General features: G+C 46.1%; 1 protein-coding gene across 12 annotated transcripts in view; it reads right to left on the reverse strand.

Moving 5' to 3' along the window:
* Positions 1-17,092, reverse strand: part of FBXO34 (F-box protein 34) — a 41,919-nt gene that overhangs the window by 16,227 nt on the left and 8,600 nt on the right. For 8 of the 12 annotated variants that reach the window (XM_074544032.1, XM_074544020.1, XM_074544025.1 and 5 more), the window contains exon 2: positions 11,484-11,562. The exons of the other annotated variants lie outside the window; for them this stretch is intronic. The gene's annotated coding sequence lies outside the window, so the exon portion shown is untranslated. The remainder of the gene's footprint in view (positions 1-11,483; positions 11,563-17,092) is intronic. 12 annotated transcript variants of the gene reach the window in all.

Here is a 17,092-nt window from a genome sequence, read left to right on the forward strand (position 1 = left end):
CAGCAGCAAGTGATTCAGAGCAGAACTCAGAGGAGTTAATAACAAAAACAGTCATTAGGGTGGGAAAAGGCAGTGCTGAGGCTTTATAATAAGATAAGGGTATTTGTTTTCTTGCAAGAACCAGTTCCATGTCCACTCTGCCACCCAGAGCTCAATCTTCAGTTGTTACATGATCCTTGTCTCCAAAAGAGTAATTCACCAGACATGCAATTCTGCCATCCCCCAGCCAAGTCATCCCTCAGGACCCCTCCATCAGCACCAGACTCTCCTAAGCAAGAGGCTTTGCCACAAAGTCTTTCTCCATCCCAACATTCCCACTGGGAAGGATCCAGAGCAGCTCCCAGGCCAGGTGTGACATGAGGGGATTGACACACCAGGTCCTCAGCCTCTCAAACCCCAACCATTGCTTTCAACCACTCTTCAGGCAATATCTACATAATTAAAACACCTGAAGAACTGCCTTTGAAGCCCAAAGGAGCCATCACAGGCATCATGTGCCTTGTGAAACCTTGTGTGCTCAGCTTCCCCCCTCTGTTTGCTGGTCCATCAGATCTGGCATTATCTGATCTAAGGGCAATGAAAGTGCCACAGGGGCTCCAGCTGGAATTAGTGTGGGGGAGTTTCCTGTGCCTTCTCCCACACCAACACCAGCTGATGGCACTTCTGCCAAGCACCAGGAACCAGAGCTGCCAAAGCAGGAGCTGGTTACCACTGCCCTGTGCTCATTTCCTCACCAAATTCACTCCAGCCCTTCCTTCCCAAAGCTCCTCCAAGCTCCCACCCTTGGATCCCACCAGACAGAGCAGCAATTCAAATGAAAACTGAAGATTCCCCTGTAAGCAGAGGCCACAAAGACAATGAGGGCTCTGGAGCACCTCTCTTGTGAGGAAAGACTCCAGGAGCTGAGCCTGTTTATTCTTTCACACCTTCCCCTGTCTGATTTCTCACCTGAAGCCTCCCAAGGAGCTGGACCAGGACAGAACTAACCCAAATTGCTCCCTGAGCCCATCTACCCGTGACCTGGCAGGAACCCAGAAAGCCCAGCAGGACAAGGCCTTCAGAAACTCAATCCACACCTGGAATCATGCTGGAAAATGTGTGTTTTTTATGTCCTTTTAGTGGACAGGAACACTTCTGAATGCACAGTGGGCAAAGTGCAGAGTGTTTCAGAAGCAGGGAAATGAGCATGTAAGGCTCCAAGGCAACATCTGACTCCTCACTGCTGTCGAACAGCTCTCCTTGCTGTACTGATAAGCATGTGAAATGCTTATTCCAATGAAGCACTACAGGGAGAACCTGTTTTCCTTCCAAGATCACGTCAGGAAAGAATGAAAGGCTCCACATTTGTGGCTCACATGCTTCCTCACTAGGTGGGGTAAGAGCTGGAAGGACTAAGTCGTCCCCTCAAAAGGAAAATCTCAGAAAGGAAAAAGAAAATAAAGACAAGCTCTGCTGCACCCTCTTAGCCCTGCATGAGTATTGGGAAAAATAATATTACAAGTGTTTCCCTTGTTCAGCTATTCCTGAAAGGCTTCAGCTGCCTTGCACAATCTGGGTAAGGACATCACTCGCTGCTCAGCTGGGAAGAAGTTAAGAACTGGCTCATTAGATTTGTTCTGCTTGATCCAAGAGGAAAACAAAACCACTCAATCCCTCCCTGGGCAGCGCTGCTGCAGCTCTGGTGGCAAACACACGGGGCTCACACATCATCCTGCTTTCTAGAAAGCTGCCTTGGCACCCCCTGGCACTGTCACATGCCCTGAATGACAAAGTGGGGGTGGCAGAGCCCCTGTGAGTGTGGCTGTGGCTGCTGCACCCTCAGCTCGTGGGGCACAGGCAAAAACCCGCCCTGAACACCCCCACATGACCCACGAGCCACATCTGAATTATTCAGCCTCTAAAAGTCCATCTGCTTTGCCATGCAGATTGTGAATTCATGAAAGCTCAGCTCAAAGGCCACTTTCTTGGGGGGGAGAGGAAGGAGAAAGCTTCCAGAAGCTTTCCTGTTATAGAAGCAATAGAGCTGGTTCCAAATATAGCAGAGCAGCACTCCCAGAGCTCTGGAGACGTGGTGCCCTGGTTTTGGGAGGCTGAGGTCTCGCTGGATTGCTCCTGCACATGCAAAGATGGGTAGAGAGGGCTGCAAGATGCAGAACTGACGTGAAAAGGGAGTTTCAGGACAAACACCAGAGGCAGAAACCCAGACTGGCTCTGTGAAAGATCAGCCTGAACACCAGGAGAGAGACAACCTGTCCCACTTTAGAGAAAGCCAGTCAAAACCAGCAAGAATCCCATTTTTTCAAGAACACAACATAAGCTTGCTTTGAAAAATCCTGATTATTATTATTATTATGACCCAAACAATCATTTGATCAGCCTGTTTTGCCTGTGGTAGCAGGGATCCAGGCTGGAGAGGTGCACTTGACTCACTCTGGCATGCAGAGGGTGGATTTGTTTTTGTTGTGACAGCTCATAAAGTGACCATCACATGCCCTGCCCGACAGAAATTCCTCACCATTCACCAGGAACAGTTTGTTAGTGACCCATTTTAATTCCTAAAGTTTCCTTCTCCTGTTTCAGGGCAGATCTTGTAATACAACAGAAATAAACTCAGTTGCAAAAGTGTATCTTTGTGTATCTCTGCATCTGTGTACTCCAGCATAGGACTGGACTTGTGATTGGCAAATAGTAACAAAGTAAAATGTCACCAGGACAGCAAAAATCTCACACAGGACCCCGCACAGGGAAGAAGGCCCTCTAAACCATGGCACAAAATGCACAGGAATAATTGACCCTGCACATCTCTCCATGGGGTATGAAATGGCTTCTAAAACAGCAGAAAAAACCTAAAGCTGATTTCTAAATATCCATCAAATAAATAAATACAGTTCCTTCTTTAGAACTCTGCCAACAAGGAAAACCCCACACAGGTGACTCAATGTTAAGCACTAATTTCATCAGCTTTAAAACTCAATTCGCTGACCAAATTATGGCTTTCCCAGGTTTCTGTGGCTCTCACTTGGTTTGAACCAGCCCTTGGGTTGCCAATTCTCCTTTCTGAGACCCCCCCATATTCCCTGATACAGGTCCAGACCTACACAGTGTAGCAGAACAAGAGGTAATTTATTTACTTATGTAGAATTTTACCCTTTAACCAAAAGATTATTATGTGCATTTCTCTGTCCTATACCACTGTGGATACTTTTTCAGCAGAGACAGAGGCACAAAAGACCCCCCAAAAAAAACACTCCCCAAAAAACCCCAAGCAAATCAAACCCACACAAAAGACTCAAAGCAGAACATGCAGTTTCCTCCACATGGATTCATTCCAGTCCACTGCAGGGCTGAGAGGTTCCAAAATCCATCAGGCATCTCTAAAGTGTCCAGATTTTTCCTAAGGGTCTCTCCAAATCCAAATTCAGCAAACCTTACTCAGCAGCACAAACACTAGATTAAATATAATAGTACCAAAAAAAGAGCTTTAAGAAGTAACTGTGCCATTACTTGCAAATATTTGGATAGGTTGGATAAGGCCTTAAGCAACCTGGTCAAGTGGGAGTTCCTGCACATGGCAGGAGCTTGGCATGAGATTATCATTAAGGTCCCTTCCAACCCTTTAACATTCTATGATTCCATGATTTCTGTCATTCAAAATGCCCAAGTTTTTCTTATCATATTCCTGAATACACTCTGTTCTCACATTAAAGCATTTTCCACTGTTTTTAGTATCAAGGTCTCAGGAATTGTCACAAAACCTTAAATCTTTTCAAACTTTTGTCTGAAGTAGGGCACTGCTGGTGCCCCAATGTCACATTTTCACACAGAACCATCTTCCACCTTGCAAGGACAGTGCAAAAATGCTGAACTCAGAAATCCCCAATTTACAGGTCAGCAGTTTACAGAAAAGTCTGCTCTGCACTTAGGGAAAGAGCTATCCAAGTATCCCCAACTTCAGGACAGATTTCATGCAGAAACAAGTTCAAACTATTTTTCACAGCACATTTTGGAACAAAGTGCCTCATTACATCTGCAAACTTGCACCAGAACAGATTCCTGAGGAACATCTAAAAACAACCCACCCACCCACAAGCAAACAGGACACACCACCACCCACAGCCTCTGAATAAGTTTGGGATTCACTGGGCTTTCCAGCTGTGCCTTAAAAACAAAGCAGAAAAGGTCCTGAAGAACAGGTTACAATCTAAGACCAAAAAAAAAAAAAAAGAAAAAGAAGAAAAAAAAAAGTAATTAAAAATCACTAATTAATGTCAGGTTCCAACAGAGTTTCTCCTGGAAGAGGTCAGGGCTACCCCAGGCCCTTTCCAGCCTGCTCCTCATGTCCCACCACAGATGTGGCTGAGCCCATCACTGAACCAACTGGTGCCACTGAGGAAACATTTAAGAAAGGGTGAAAATGAGGAAAAACCCCACCAAGGCCAGGGAAGGATAAGGGGAGCTCCACAGCAGAGCAGGTCCTGCCCCACAGTGAAACTGGAGAGAAGATGTTGGGTTTATGCTTGTTTCTCACTATTATTTCACTATTGTAGCCATCAATAACTGTTATTTTTTCTGTTTTGTCCACAACAGTGATCAGTAATCTCATGAACTTTATCTTGACCTTTAAGCTCTCTTGGCAGTGCTTCTGTGACATCTCCAACTCCGGTCCCTGGCAGGCAACAACTCCTGTGGCCACCCTGTCAGGCTGTCTGTCCCTGCACAGAGTCACCCACTGCAATCACTCACAGCTCATTGTTAATGTCAGTCTCAGGAGGGACAGCAATGCTCCTCCTTGTATGGAGAGTGGCCACTTCCCAGTGTGTCCCTCTTTTATTCACTTCTGCCTTCTTGGGAGAGGTGCTGCAGACCCCACTGGGATCCCTGGAATTCAGATTTCTGAGCTCTCTGAACACATCCTACTTCACAGAACCCTTGAGAGGTTCAGGTTGGGAGGGACCTCAAATCCAGTTTCAACCCTGGTCCAGGGCAGGGACACTTCTCTCTATCCCAGGTTGCTCCAAGCCCATCCAGCCTGGCCTTGGACATTTCCAGGGATGGGGCAGGCACAGCTGCTCTGGGCACCCTGTGGGGGACAATCACACCCCTTGGCTGCTGCCCCCCTGACTCAGCTGTCCCCCTCAGGACTGTGAGCACACACAGCTCCTCCCAGCCCTCCCTCCATCCACCACAACTCCAATGTCCTCCTCTGCAGGGCTGTCCTCAGTGACTTCTCCCAGTCTGTCCTCACACCTGGCACTGCCCTGAGCCAGGAGCAGCATCTGTACTTGCAGAACTTGATGAGGTTCCTCAGCAGAACCTTGCACCTGAACTTGATGAGGTTCCTCGTTCTCATGAGGGCCACACAACCTTCTTATGTTCTCATACACTGCTGGACATGGTGACAGCTCCTCAATGAATGAGGACACAGCTTCTGGAGAGGTGTGAGGAGTTCTCCCAGTCTGTACTCACACCTGGCATTGCCCTGACCCAGGAACAGCACCTTGCACCTGAACTTGATGAGGTTCCTCATTCTCAGGAAGGCCACACAACCTTCTCACATTCTCACACAACTCCTGGACATGGTGACAGAGCCCCTCAATGAATGAGGACACCTTCTGGAGAGGTGTGAGGAGTTCTCCCAGTCTGTACTCACACTTGGCATTGCCCTGACCCAGAAGCAGCACCTGGACTTGCAGAACTTGATGAGGTTCCTCAGCAGAACCTTGCACCTGAACTTGATGAGGTTCCTCATTCTCATGAGGGCCACACAACCTTCTTATGTTCTCATACACTGCTGGACATGGTGACACAGCCCCTCAATGAATGAGGACACACCTCCTGCAGAGGTGACTCTCAGCCCCAGTTTCCTGCACAGGGAGCAGCCACCCTTTACAACCAGAGGTCTCCAGAGCTCCAGTGCCACCAGGCCTCTTTGGGAGGGAACCTCTGACATCCCTGGGGCTGCCAGGAAGGAGCAGCAGCGCCCCTCCTACAGCTCCAGGCCTGCAGTGAGGGCATGCAAGGAAAAGGAAAGAAACAGGACACCAGGGTGTGACAGGCAGCAACACAAAGCTGGAACCCTCACCAGGGACAGCAGAACAGCACTGCAAGGCAGAGGGGACCCACAACAGCACCTGGCACAACATCACAACCCAAGGGGACCCTGGGGCATCCAACAGCCACACCAGGCACCTGCAGAGCTCATCCAACACAGACACAGCAGCAGGAGCAGAACAGGGCATGGCTGAGCAGAGCTGGGCTCACACAAACACAGGGGAACGATCCCAAAGCAGCATCAGGGTATTTCCCAGCCTAAACTGCTTTGCAGCTTGTAAAAAAGCACAGAACCCCTTTAAAGGGACCAGAAAGGACTTTGAGCTGCCAAAGCACAGACATGAGCCCTTTGGCCATGACGTGTCACAAGAGGAAACCAGAAGGCAGCCACTACAAATCCTTCCCAGACAAAGCATCACCTGGGCTTACAGGAATTCTCAACATTGTACACAAAACATCTGCAGGACCAACTCTGCTTCACAAAACTGAGATTTTGGCTGGTAAACTGCAGTAGAGACCAACATTAAATTCAGTATCTTATTGCATTATGATTATTTCAAAGGACCGTTTAAAATCTAAGCTAATCTGGAAACCTACCAATTCCACAGATCTTTAATTTTTTATTAGTTCTATTTTTAAAGATTTTTTTCCCCACTAATAACTCAAGAATTATTGAAGCAAAAAATAGTTTGATATTTTCAGAGCTTTGTAGTCAACACATCTAGCAACTGACACAATTAAAGTTTCAGAAATCCTAAGCATGGCACGAATTCCACTGTAATTCATTCTTAGGGAAAAAAAGAAAGGCCCCAAAATAGCACTGAAATTTCAGTAAAGGACAACTTCTACACGTTTATGAACTGTGACAACTTCTGCTTTCTGCCTTTCCCTTTTCACATTTCCTCTTCAAAATTCAGTGGCTCAGACCTAGAAGAGGACACCAGAAATAATCCTGGTGCAATCCTTTCCATGTTAATAATCACTTTGGAAGCATGAACTTTTCTAAAGTCCACAGGAAACATCAGAATCGGGTTTGTTTTACAAGACTTGAATTTTTTTTTTAATGAAAAAACACAGAAAACATAAAATTCCAGAATGGTTTGGGTTGGAAGGGATCTTAAATATCACCTTGTTCTAATACCCTGCCATGGCAGGGACACCTTCCACTGTCCCAGGGTGCTCCCAGCCCTGTCCAACCTGACCTTGGGCACTGCCAGCGATCCAGGGGCAGCCACAGCTGCTCTGGGCACCTGTGCCAGGGCCTGCCCACCCTCACAGAGAAGAATTTCTTCCCAATATCTAATTTAAATCTCTCCTCTTTTATTTAAAACTGCTCCCCTTTGTCCCATCCCTATCTGCCCACATAAAAAGTCACATTCCCTCTTTTTCCAAGCCCCTTAAGCCCTGGAAGGGGCTCCAAGGTCTCCCCAGAACTTTCTCTTCTCCAGGTGAACACTCCCAGCCCAGCTCCAGAGCAGAGGTGCTCCAGTCCTCAGAGCATCTTTGTGGCCTCTGCTCTAACAGCTCCGAAAAACAACTTTTATAATAAAGACAGAAAAAGGAAAAAATACCTACATTGCTCTCTAACTCAATATTCCCATTGCTCCCTCCAGCACAAACAGTATTTTCCCCTCTTGGACAAAATGGAGAAAATATGAATAAACCCCACCAAATCTCTAAGAAGTGAAGCAGAAAATGAGGAGCCCACAGCTGTGGTTTAGAAGGGATGGTTTGAGTGAGGCAGATTTGGAGCTTTGGGGATTGTGACCCTGCTGTGGAAACCCTCAGCACTTTACAAACCAAATGTGCCACTCCAGAGCTCCCACTCATCCCCCTGGCCTTCAACAACCAATTCTCTCCCAAAAGCCAGCTGCAGCCCAAACCCTGAATTACCAAAGCAATCACCAATCTCCAGCCCTCACCCTTTGACATCTCTCACCAATTCTCTATGAGCTTGCAGGAAATCATTTCAAACAGCTCCCTCAAGAAAATAAGTTTCAAGCTTTAGTTTTTTCCATCCCAAGCCATCCCTGCACTATTTCATAGCTCTGATAATTATACCACTGACTAAACCTCCAACTGGGAATAGCTGTTTTTATCATCACTATTAAAAACAGTCCCTCACACTGTTAGGAATCTGGAAATTCACTGGAGCTGCATCCCACCCTTCGGCCTCTCAAAACACTCCAGAGCAATGAAAGTATGTGCTGAAACCAGAGGATCCCTGTGCTGAGCAGCTCCTGCCATTTCTGGGAACTGCAACTGCTTCCTCAGTGAACCATGGAGGTTTGGTTATTGATTTTAGCAGGGCAAGTGGCACCAGAGCTCTGAAAGTCAAAATTTTCCATATTGGACTGGGAAAGTTTAGTTACTTTTAGATATGCAGCAGTGACGTGCATGCTAAAAAGCTCCTCGCGTTCACCTAGTTTTGTAGTTTTTATGCATTTTTAAAAATTAAAAAGATCATCTGCAGTTTTCCTTTCCTAAAAGCACATTATCTTGGTTTTTACACCCTGGCCAGAAGAGTGACTGACAGCTCTCAGGGAAGCAGCAAGATGCAGAAAAACAAGAGTTGAAAGAAAAGTGGATTTAAAAAACAGCTTTTAATTATCTGAAGGTACAGTTGCCAAGCAGACAGCAAAGAGGCTGTGCATCATTTACAGATGGGAAAATTCCCCCAGGTTGATTTCACAGCCAATTACAGTGGATTAACCTATTAGGAAGAATGAAATAGATATATATTTTTTGGTGGATGCAAGTTTCAACAGCTTGAAAAATCATTGCCACTGGTACTTTGATACATAGGATCAGCAAACTGTTTTATCACACTTCAAGTCATCACCATCCATTAACACACCCTAGAAAAAAAACCTCACCCTCTTTTTTAATGCATCTTTTGTCATTATTTCCTTCTCAGAGAACAGCATCTCTCTTGGCTCCCTGCTTTGAGTATCACTTCATACATCAATATTTCTTTTATTGCTGTTAAAGAGAAACATCTAACACCTTCAAGCTGTTTTACACACACCTTTGCACACACATCTATTATTATACCTGCCAGATGCCACTGCATAAGGTATTTGTCAAACAGAAAAGCACCAAAGCACTGATTTTCAGCTTTCCAGGATCCCTCTGCTAAATTCTGGGTGTGCCTACTTTTGTTTGGTATCAAGTTCCTCCTTCTGGCTCTGCTGCAAGAACAAACTACAGGGATAGTTAAGTTTTTCCCCACCACCAAAAACATCTGTTCCTTTTCTGAGTTCTCCAGACTTCCTTCCCTTTGACTGTATCACAAAGCCTCTCTTTTCAGCAAGGCTCCATCACCATTATCTTCTTGTTCTCTGCACAGCAGCTTGAATCACTGGGTCCTGCAGAGCTCCCAGTCCTTTCAGCTCAAGGCCAGGATCTGAATTCAAGCATCATGATTTACAGAGAGGGTTGTTAAACTCCTTCCCTGACTCTTTTTTTACCACCTCACAGTTTCCTGTCCTGGGAGGCAACCAAACTGCTACAAGAAATGCCATTTTCTGTTAAATGTCTTCAATTCCTGTGACACTGAGCATTTAAAACAATTATGTTCCTTCCAAATCTTGTACTATAACAGCTTTTACCCACAAAGTGCAGGGATGAGCAGAAATTACTTTAGCACCAAGGAATGTGAGTTGGTTATTTGCTGCATCTCACAGCATTTCTTGTTAACATTCAGCCTTGGCACAACCCACCAGCACAATGTCACCCCTCAAAACCCCACTGTTCAACCTAAAGGCACTGCTTTTTTTTAATCTTTTTTTTATTTTAAGGGTGCATCAGCTGCTCACTGCAAGTGGGAATGCTTCATTTAGCACACACACACTTGTTAAACTGCTCACAGCATGCAAATAAAACACTGCATTGTGCAAAAGTCATTCAGTCTCCCCATCCGTAGATATGAGCAATGGAACCGAGGCCAGGAAAGAGAAACTTGGAACAACTTGCAAATATTTCAGTCCCTTATTCCCAGTATTCACATCCCAGGCTAAAGCCCACAGCCCTGTCATGCTGAGGGGTGACCATGTTTAAGAATCTGCCCTGTGCAGGGGGTGGGAAAAGGACCATTATCTGTCTTGCCCCTGGACTGCACCCTGTTATTTGTAGTTATTACTGCAAACTGCCTTTTTTTCCAGACAATGGTTGTGTTATTGTAGGTACCTTCATGCCTTGCCAAAGCACATACACACAGCAATTCAGAACAATCAGCCTTGTTTTCATGGGAGCAAAGGTTGCAGCCAAATGAAATGGGTGGAGTTCACATTAAACAATCTTGGAATCTGCTAATAGGATATAGGAAAATGTGACCATAATGCAGATGCGGAGTTCCCCTTTCACCTTCCAATGTTATGGATAAAATAAAAGCTTTGGAAAACCAATTAAACTGTTTGAACAACATTAAGCAAGTCAAAGTATTCTCAGGGTGCTTACAAGACCACTGAGAGCTTCTTTAAAATTAAAAGAAAGCAGTGCCCTTTCAAAGCTCTGAAACCAGAGAGCATTTCCCCACCCCAGAAACAATGATCTCTTCCACCACCTGTTTTAAAGATATAGGAAACCTGCAAGTCCTCTGCTTCTCCATGGTGAAGAGAAGCTCATCAAGACAATTGTGCCTGTCTCAGGGACAATTTCAGCCCCTCCTCTAAGTGGGGAATTGCACACTGAGGCACCTTGGTTGGTCAGCTGTAACCTGCATTCCCCTTGTTTGCTTTTGAGATGTGCATTAGTCAGCTTTCTCCTCCACAAACCTGATTGTGCCTCTGCATGATCGTGCACTGAAGTCATGTCCTTGAGAGTGTGACATCAGTCTGTTGCCATGGCAATGCACAGGGCAGTCCAAAATTCAGTATTATGGCATCACTGCAGGATCAGACAGCAGAACAAGCCAACGCCTGAGAGCTGGTTAATGCAGCACGAACAGCCACGACATTTCAATCGAAATGTTAAAGTGGAACTGCACTTCAGCACAATATTCTTCATAAATATGCCTGGAAGCCTCAAGAAAGACAATCCAGAAGGTCACTGAATTGGAGAAACAGGCAAACCATCATGCATCACTAAAAAGAAGGGCAATATGTTTCCAAGGATGGCCACCAAGTATGAAGAAAGCTCAGCTCAGCTCTCTGAATAGAAACCACCATCTGTTCCTAAGGCAACACCAGAGCTGCCTAAAGACATCATCATCCACAGAGAAACAGGCATGGTCCCTCAGCACCCCAAACCAAGTGTTAGCTTGCACCCAGTTTTTCTGGAAATCAGAGACTGGAAGACCACAGCACTGTCAGCCCTTTCAAAGGGACAGCATTACATAAGACACAGTTCTTCAATTCCAAGCTTTGAAGCAAAGATCAGCACACCATTAACCCAACCTGTAACAAAGCTATGGAGTTAAAAAAGGGTGGTACCTTCCAAGAGTTGTTATTCCATGTAGGGTTAGACATTACACTTCTGTAGGTTCCTTACACACTCAGGAGAATGGCATTTCTGAAGAGCAAAAGGGAAGGAAAAAGGAAATTAGTGACACAGTAAAGGTATTAACAACCACTACCCAGCTCCTGAAACCCAAAGGTATTAACAACCACTACCCAGCTCCTAAAGCCCAAAAGATCCAGTTTGCCCAGTCAAAGGGCACAGGGGAACAACAATCCATGCATTGCTGATGTGGAGAACCACCAATTCAAGACTTCCAGTGCTGACTGATCAAGTACACCCCAAAACCAGCCCAGTGGCTGGGCAGAAGCCAACTTGGCACCACGAGAGCACAGATAGCAGAGAGGAGGGACAGTCAAGCCCCAGAAACCACACTGGGCCCTTTCTTTACCTGTTCCTCTGTTCCTATCTAGCACACATGTTTTGGGGTCGGGGTGTGGATTCCAGTGGCTGTGGTGACACCCGGATCCCCCAAGCCCCTGGAGTGCCAGGGCTGTTGCACGTCAGCTTCCACGTAACGCGGCCGCTCCCCGCACGCCTGGCTGGTTTCATTTCGCCTCCTTCCGCTTTCCCTTATTAATCCACACCTCCCCAACAGCTCAGACAACACTTCCTCCTGCAGAGCTGACCTCCAGCCCTGCCATAACCCCAGGTGCACCCACAGTTTCTTCACACTGCCATTAACGAGGCACATTTCATGTTCTGCACACGGATGCAGCCCTCACCCACTCGGAACCCCTCCGCCCATGTCCCTGGCTGTAATTACCCCATCCCTCCTTATCTAACACCCAGCACAAGCCTCGGGGCTGGGAACCTCTGTTTGTTTGGCTCTGCAGTGTCACACACCCCAGTGGTGTTGTATAAATAAATTCCACAACCTGTTTGAGCCTGAGCTCGATGGAGACTTGAATTCTCCCCGTTTCCAAGCGCCTGCTGCAAATACCTTCGCTGGCTTACGCAATCGGCCACCAAGGCAGCTCCAGGGCCAAACACCACGACAGCCAACTGCTCCCACGGGCCACAACTGCACAGAAAACAACTTAAATCCCTCTGCTTTTAAATACAAATTGCAGATTATAAAGGGATGAGACAGGCAGAAGCAGACAGCTCTCGGAAATGCGCCTCTGCCTGTCACCTGAAGGACAAGCTCCCTGTGCCGGTGTCACCTCTCGGCCACCACAGGACCCAGGCTTTGCCACAAGCCTCAACACTCAGCAGGTTACCCAGCCACAAGTCTGAAGTACCAGGGAGGATGAGATTCTGGAAGCAATCTTGAGCCAAATGGATTTCAGAGTAAAATAAAGCCAGCAGGCTTCATCTCCATGGAGCTGCTGCAACACAACATAGGCTGAGCAAGCCACTCAGGGCAGAGGTCTTTCCTATTAAGTACCTAGTAAATTCAGATTAAAGTCACACAACTTTTCCCCCTCCCTCATACAAAAATCAGATGCTATCCAGCCTGAGGAATCAATCCAGCTTCTGCAATAAGGAAAACCTGCTCACAGCTACATGACACCACACACAATCCATGGGATTGTGGCCCTTCAGGTACTCATTAAAAACTTTTTCCCTAGAAAAGTCTCCAGTAACAATTTGTCTTCCACTCATTTTCTGCAGTGAAGATGGATGGTGACTAAGTACTGGATAGAGAAGCACATGAGAAGTCCCAGTGCAGCCAGGCCAGGCCATAAACACACCAGTGTAATGCCATGGACATTCCCCAAGTGCCCACCTGCTCCCATGTGCTGATTCCAACATCACAGGGGCCAACAAACCCCTGAGCCAAACACCAGGAAGAGAGGAAGGAGGCACTGAGGCCTCCTTGGCCAATGCCATTAAAAGGCAAACAGAAGCCAGAGAAGAGCCAAAGCTGGGTGAATGTGATGGTGTTCACAGGTGGGGAATTCTGCTCACTCTTAGGAAGGAGCTGGGCTTTGCTGATGCTTCCTGACTTACCCAGCTGAACCTCCTGTCCAGAGGTGAGTCCCTTCCCACCTGGATTACCCTGGGAGCAGCTTGAAAGATATCACAGCCCATTTTTTGGCTTATTTCCCCTACAAAGTCAAGGCACCCAACCTCTTCAAAAGGCAAGCATGGCACTTGTGCTCCCACATGAGACTCACATCCTAAAATTTCTCCTAAACAAACCATGAGCAAAGAGCACTGGGAGTCAACACCCCCAGCAGGTGGGGGCCAGGCAGCCCTGCCAGGTAACACTCCAGGCCTGAACCTCATTTTATTTTGGCAATACCCAATCCAACCTGCCAGCCTCCTGTCCCTGCAACATCCGTGGCTAGAAAGGGATGCAGGAGTCTGATCAGCTACAGACTCTCAGGAAAAATGTATTTTCCCCAAGACAAATAAAGAAATACCACTTTTAAAAAGGAACATGATGCAGTTCCTCTCATTAAATAAGTCACACTGTCCCTACACGGATCCACTACATGGACCCATCTACAGTACACAATGCACAGGCTGGTTTGCAAAGCACATTTGGGCTTTTCCCTCTGAAAGCCACCCTAAAAATGTAAGATTCAATTAAAGAGGCCGTGTACTCTGTTCCTTTGAAATTCACCACCACTTCACCTTATTTATTTCCCAGATCTTAGTGCTGCAGTTGGATCTACACCACCAACCCTATCAGCCAAGTTACCACTGACACAACCAAACCTCAACTTAAAAAACTATTAACTTTCACAAAGTATATATATATCATTTTCTTTCTCAAAACATTTAACCTGCTAACAAATACCTGCCTTAGTGCATTACCATCCTCCCATTGTCCTGGAGTGAGTTAGCAGGCTTGCAGCAAAACACAGGGAGAGCCAAGCACGCTCTGCCCCTGGCCAAGAACAGACCCCCTTTGGGGCAGCGACACTTGAGGTCAATTTAATGGGAAAACAAACTACTTTTCCATTCAAGTCCAGAGCAGAGACAAAGAATTTAATGTGGCTCACATTGCACACTCAGCTGTCTTTTTAGGAAAGGATCAGATTTAATGGTTCTGTGGCAGTCCAGAAAAAATGAGCCTGAAGAGAGTTTAAGATTTGGCCGGTTCTGCACTGTGCAAAGTCCAGGCACTTGTCTGGGGTGATCTTGTGGCCTTAAAAAATTACCTGAAAATCATCATCACCATCAACAGCAGCTGCAGGTGTTTTATGAGGCCCTGGCACAGGGTGCCCAGAGAAGCTGGGGCTGCCCCTGGATCCCTGGAAGTGTCCAAAGCCAGGTTGGACGGGGTTGGAACAGCCTGGGATAGTGGGAGGTGTCCCTGCCCATGGGAGGGGGTTGGAACAAGATGGACTTGAAGGTCTCTCCCAACCCAAACATTCTGGGATTTTATGATTTCCCAGGGTTCAGCCTGGAGTACAAATTCACTTTGACCCCATTTCAAAGAGAGGCAAAATCCGTCTGTCCCAAGCTCTGCCTGATACTTCTCTTGTGCATCACATGGGCTGCATTTAACACCATTTCCACACCAGAGAACCAAAATGAGGCAAAGCTTCAACGTGACCACCCTCACCACAGGGACTCGTATTCTGAAGCAGCAGAGATGTGCTCAGGCCCTTTCACTTGACTATTTCAGGGCCTAATGCAGACAGAGAAGTTAATTAACATGTATTGCTCTGGAAAGGAATATAATCCAAACCTTCACTGGTTTATATCTAAACCCTCTGAGACATCCAACGTCAAAGCTGAACAGATCTTCACCTGGCAAACATTTGGAGAGCCTTCAACTGAAGCTTCCAGGTATGGGAATGCAGTATTTTAGGATCTTTTTGCTACATCCACTGGGGACACACCTCTAACACAAAGCCCAGAGAATCATCATGACAGCTGCAAAAACAACTTTGTCCTGGCTAACATTCACATAACGAAATTACAGATTCACTCCAGGGAAAAAGGAAAAAGCACTTAAGTTTTGTTTAGATTGAAGTGCTGCGAGCCACGCCACTTATCTGCTATCAGAGCAGATTGCAGGGCTGCTCCAGTGACTATTCTGTAATGAAGTAACTGGAATTGGAAGGTATGCAATTAGTCCTATCTCCTCCTCCTCTGCCACCTCCCCATCGAGAAGAAAAGCAGCACAGACGTTATCACCTCTCCCTGGAGCTCTGCTACCCTCATCACTTAAAATACCCACAAAGCAAAGTAGGGCTGTCACTTACAAGCTGCTAACAAGGCCCGGACTGGCAGCAAAGGTGAATTCTCAGCATCTCCCCAGGAGAAAGTTCCAGGGTTACCTCATGGGATGCTTTCTCAGGTACCCACACACACATGTATATTAAGCTTAACATGCCTGCATTTAGCTACATTTTTAACTCCATAGCTTTGTTACAGGTTGGGTTAATGATGTGCTGATCTTTGCTTCAAAGCTTGGAATTGAAGAACTGTGTCTTAGGTTTGAAAGGGCTGACAGTGCTGTGATCCTCCAGCCTCTGATTTCCAGAAAAGCTGGGTGCAAGCTAACACTTGGTTTGGGTACCTGTTTCTCTGTGGATGATCTTTAATCTTTTATTAGCTCTATTTTTAAAGATTTTTTCCTCCTACTAACTCAAGAATTATTGAAGTAAAAAATAGTTTGATATTTTCAGAGCTTTGTAGTCAACACACCTAGCAACTGACACAATTAAAGTTTCAGAAATCCTAAGCATGGCACGAATTCCACTGTAATTCATTCTTAAGGAAAAAAAGAAAGGCTCCAAAATAGCTTTGAAATTTCAGTAAAGGACAACTTCTGCACCTTTATGAACTGTGACAACTTCTGCTTTCTGCATCTGCCTTTCCCTTTTCACATTTCCTCTTCAAAATTCAGTGGCACAGAACTGGCAGCAAAGGTGATATTCTCAGCATCTCCCCAGGAGAAAGTTCCAGGGTTACCTCATGGGATGCTTTCTCAGGTACCCACACACACACATATATATTAAGCTTAACATGCTTGCATTTAGCTATTTTAGTAAAAGCAAACCACTTTTTATTTGGAGAATAAAAAAAGCACTGCTGTTCCAAGTAGCTGTAGGTTAAAGCATCTCTCCCTAATCCTCCTGGGCATGAGCACTGGGAAGGGAATAGATTAAACTCAGGACACAGGTATCACTTGCTGGCACTCTGGGTAGTTTTACTGACTCCAGCCTGGCTCATTTTACCTGGCTCATTTACCCTTCCTTCCCCTAAAGAGCTCTGCTTTGTGTCTGTAAAGTGGTAAATGCAACTTTCCATAAGTGCAGCTAAGAGATGGAGGATGCAAAAAGGCCCCAGACAGCCCAGAGCCAAATGGGAACTGAGTGAATCCCTGATTCCAAACTGCAATTCTGCTAAAATACAATCTGACATTTACTCAGGCTCGAAAGCTCACTCATCTCTTCCCCTCCACCCCAGTGATACCCACTGGTCTAATTAAAGACCAGGTTTCTCTCAGCAGCCTCTGCCTTATATTTAACCCAGTAAAACCTCTATTTGTGAGCCAAGGGGACAGCTAGGGGGTAGGGGGTATTCCCCAAATCCTTAAAATAAAATATTAAAATAACCTTAAAACCACCATTAAAGCAACATCAACTAACTTGCTCTGTGTAGGTCCACTAGA

This window comes from Zonotrichia albicollis, chromosome 6 (assembly GCF_047830755.1).
Source record: "Zonotrichia albicollis isolate bZonAlb1 chromosome 6, bZonAlb1.hap1, whole genome shotgun sequence".
In the NCBI taxonomy this organism is placed as follows: Eukaryota; Metazoa; Chordata; class Aves; order Passeriformes; family Passerellidae; genus Zonotrichia; species Zonotrichia albicollis.